The sequence below is a fragment of the Microtus pennsylvanicus genome, chromosome X (assembly GCF_037038515.1).
Source record: "Microtus pennsylvanicus isolate mMicPen1 chromosome X, mMicPen1.hap1, whole genome shotgun sequence".
NCBI classification, from domain to species: Eukaryota; Metazoa; Chordata; class Mammalia; order Rodentia; family Cricetidae; genus Microtus; species Microtus pennsylvanicus.
Genome location: NC_134601.1, coordinates 80328142 through 80332814, shown reverse-complemented (window position 1 = coordinate 80332814; position 4673 = coordinate 80328142).

Below are 4673 nucleotides of genomic sequence, written 5' to 3'. Positions count from 1 at the left end.
TCTGCACTCTTGGTAATCATGGCAAGGTCCTGCCTTTCTGAAAGTCTCCTTACAATTTTCTTAGAAGCATGTTCTGAGAAGCTATGGAAGCCCTAGTGCCCCAGGCCATCTGGAAGTAGAGCCTGGAGATCTAGATCTTAACATGTACTGAGACCTTTAGGAAGGAGATACATTTGGGAACTTTCCCCTTTTCTATTTCTGACACTTTTATATACAGCTTTGAATTAAGCTGTTGTGCAGGTGGGATAAAAAGAATAGAAACTCAAGCTCAACAAAAGCATTCTGAGCAAAAGTTTGTTTTGGAGCTTGCTTACACGTATGCTCATGAGTAGTGGAGAGGTGTGTTTGTGGAAGGGGATTAATTATTGGGAGGACATTGATGAGAAAATGTTGGCTTTAAACAGACGTTCATTCTAATTCTTTTCCAGAAGAGCTCAGCACGTCTGAACAAGTGTCATCATGTTAGATTATTTAAAGACTGGCGGGGTGTGCATTGGTAGGAATACTTAACTTCCTCCTAATTCTGAAAAACTGGCAGCAGACTCAATTTCTCACAGTGTCTGCTTTGGATATTTTTCCTCTGTTTGGTAGGTTCAGTTACTGGTAACCATATCCTTCAGCAGCATAAACCCACAAAAAGCTATTATAAGTCAGTAACAATTTCTTCTGCATTTCCAAAAGTAATTTGCATTTAGTTTGTATCTGTCTGCTTGTCTGTCTGCCTGCCTGCCTGCCTGCCTGCCTGTCTGTCTGTCTCTCTGTGTGTATGCACACTCACTGTGGGGCATGTGTGAAGTTCAGTGGACAACTGTAATGGCTTAGTTCTCTCTTTCGGGGTTGAACTAATGTCCCAAGAGTTGGGTAGCAAGTGGGATTACCAGCTGAGCCATTTCACAGGCCATCATTTGCAGTTTAATGGGTTGCCTAGGAGGCTGTCCTCATTGACTAACCCCAAAGAGCATCTTCTATTGTGGTAATACCTTAGGAAAGCTACTGCAGGGGAACTGGAGAGGTATTTCACTATAAAAATATTTGGGGGGAGGTTACTCATGGTTTGTGTTGCTGTATTCTATGTGGAAATGAATAAATTTCTCTTCTTGTATCTCATTTTAGAAGCTGAGTAACCCAAGAGATGTCTGCTAGGGTAGCCAATGGGAAAACAGACAAAATTTCTTTCCTAAATACTTAAATACAACCTGTTCAGTCCATGTAAAGTTCTTTGTATGTGTACGTTTTTAGTGATAACCATGTGTTATTCGATAACCAATTAGTATGCTTCTCCCTGGGGGAGACAGTTTCTCCCCTTTCAGCATTCCTTAGCTGCCTGTAGTTCTCTCTATAGGGTTGAGGCCTTGTGTTTTCCTCTTCCATGTTAGCATGTCCATTGGTGTCCTTGCTTGGGTCATAGTTAGACAGCCACATTGGCTAGACTTCATGGGTGTAGCAAGAAGAAGTTTCCTTGATGAGGGGTTAGGACTACACTTATCTGTGGGTATAGGGAAATATATTGAGAATGTAGTTAGGGATTATATAGTTTAGTAAATCGGGAATTGTAGATTCTCTTCCAACGTCTATGATTTCACTAGCCCTGGTGAGTTGGCTTGTTTCCAGTACCAGGGATGATTTTCCTTTTTTCAAGTGGGTCTTAAACACAATGAGAGAGCCGTTAGTTAATACCAAGGTATATGCACCACCACAGCACCCTTGGAGTGATGGTGTCATGTTGATCATTGATGTGGTTCAGAGGCACCATACCTGGGTAGGACTGTTGATTGCCTTCCTGCTTTGGAAGCTTGCATGGCACCTTCTGGTACCATGAAAACTAGTCCTCAGGGAGGAGGCATTCAGGTCCCTTCTTGCTCAGAGGGTCTCTGGTCTCTGACTAAAGTGCAGTGTTTTCAGAAATTGGTATTTACCTTCCACCTCTGGGGGGCAGTCAAGGGCAATAGCAATAGCCTCTAATGTTTTGGGAGTCTTTTGGACAACCCTGACCAACAACTCAAAAGAGGACTTCTAATGCCTGGTGTTGGGGTTGTTATTAGGTAGTCTCTATATTTTTTTAAACGTCTTCTGGTAATGTATAGAACAACCACTATTCTGTGGATCTGTATTTTTTATCAGTCAAAGTTCTAGCCAGATTAAAAATCAGGTTCATTTCACTACATAAAAGAAGAACTCAGGGTCTCAGTTTCTGCTCTGTTGTTATACAAGAAATTTTGTTTTCTAGAACAAATGATTTAGTTTTTTGAGCTCCTGGACTCTTGTTTATAAAATGGTAATGAGCAATAATACATACCTTCTAGAAATACCTTATAAATACTGCCTGAAGTTTTCCATCTCCTAAGGGAGCATGGGTAAAGTACTGAGCATGTTGCTTGTAACATAGGACTCTCTTGGTAGCTATTGTAATTATTTTGATTATTCTGCCTTTCTGTGTGAGAGTGGGCTGTAAAAATAAAGTCTATCACCAGAGGGGGGTTATCTTTAAATCCCCATCATGTATTAATTACCTGTGACCTAGGCCTCCATTTACTGCTATGTAAAGTGGAAATAATGCTATATGTCATTTGGTCTGGAGAATTACATATCATTATAATGACAACTTTGTTTAGAATATTAAGGATAAAATCAGCATGTTTGATGTAAAGCTAGGGGCTACATTCATTACAAGAGAAATGACTAACATTGCTTAAGAGCTGACCATATTCTGGACACAGTGCTCAGTCCTGGACATTGATTATGTAATCTGATAGACATAATATACATACGATATAAATATAGTTATTGAGCTCAGTTTTTTAGTTGAGGAAACTGAGAATCAAAAAGATTATTAAATCTTGTGTAGCTAGGAATTTGGATTAGATCTAGCACCCAGACAGTCTTTCTCCAAACCATGTGCTCTTAAATTGGAGTAGAAAAACAGTTTAGAATGTGAAATTCAAGAGCAAAATTCTATATTAAGTTAAAAACCAGACTAAAATGTAAAATAAGATAAATATTTAAGGAGTGCTTATGATGAGTTACACTTAGTGAATACAGTAAATTGGACCTGTGTTTAGATTATTTTATAGTTTGCTCCAACTTCCAAAGTAAAAATAATACTGAGTTAATAATGTCAGCCATTCCCATACATCAAGGACTGGTTTTGTGTGAGGCAGGTACTATCTTGAATGCTTTGCATAAATTGCTTTATTAAATATTCACAATGAATTTATCAGGCAGGGACAGTTATTAATCCCAGTTTATATGAACAAACTGAGGTGCTGGGAGTTAGGAGCGGCACAAACACACATGATTAGTGAGGGGTGAAGGTGTAAGTCTTAATATCAGCATGGGACTGATGTTTCACAGAAAGACTGGACATTTGGGTTCCCCAAACTCCTAGGTATCCACCAAGGTAAAAATGAAAATGTATAATATGCACCAATGTTTCCAAATTTTCACACTTAAGGAATATCTAAAACTTCAACTTGCTTTTCTTAAAAATGTACGATTAACTCAGATGGTTTGTTTGTATGCTTTAGATTGAATCTATGGGCTTTTGAATGATTATCTTGCAGGAAGAGAGACAGGGTGAAGGGGGCACAGAGAACACATTTTTAGAGAATAAAGTTCTGTTTTTTTTTAAAGCCATACTGTCCTAATTTGTTGTGGCACCTCTAGGAAACAAATATTGCTTTATCCAGTTCCCAAAAAGATGCCCCCGGGTGAAGCAGAGCACTGGGTTGAAAGGCAGGAATGACGAGTGGGCAAAGAGATTTGGAACCGGAACCAGATACAGCAGAGGGAAGACAGCACATTTTGCTGATTACACAATCAAGGACCAGCTCTGTGGAGAGTAATCTCAGAAGACTCCTTCAAGTGCCCCTACTCACGCCAGCTTTCTGTCTTATACCAATATGGAATCAACAGTGAGCAGCTGTCGCCCTAGCTAAGTGTTCAGGAACTGGGAGTTGAAAACAATTTCCACACCCTGGAGACATGAGCCCTGCCCAGTGTTTTCCCCGCCTCAGAAATCATCACTTGACCTCAGAATGATTTACATGAGTACTAAAGAGTCTGGCAGGCAAGACAATGCTCCCTATGTGGATCCTATTCTTCCATCAGAATTGGGAGATTTGTTATTATCCTTTAAAATTTATCTTTAACGTTTATTTGTTTTGGTTGCTTGCCTTTTGAACGCTCATCTGGTCATTTATCGCCCCACCCCACCCCCTGCACATCTCCCTTTGGCAATGCTTCATGAACTGAGTTTGACTCAACTTGGCTTTGTTTTCTGCATCAGGTGAAGTCCCATTTTGACTCACCACCCAGGGGAGTAGGGGTGACCAGGGGTACTTAGGATTTACTTGGCATTTTACTGACAGGACCAGAGCAGGGTGACTGTTTCCAACTCATTTTGCAGTTTGCATTTGGTCTAATTTGTTTCCTTGGAAAATGCTTTTCATTTGCTTGTCTTTACAAATCTCAAATATTTCTGCCTTGTTTGAGTCCTGGGGTGGATCGGTAGCTGTCTCAAGTATACAAAGATAACTGTATGGTACCTAAGTTTTAGGTCCCTGCATTACTGACCTTGTTTCCAGGGTGCACCTCTGCTTTCCTGGAAAAGAATATTTAAAAAGTACAGATTCGTCCAATAGGTGACCTGCTGCTGGGGTAGGGTCTTTTGACGA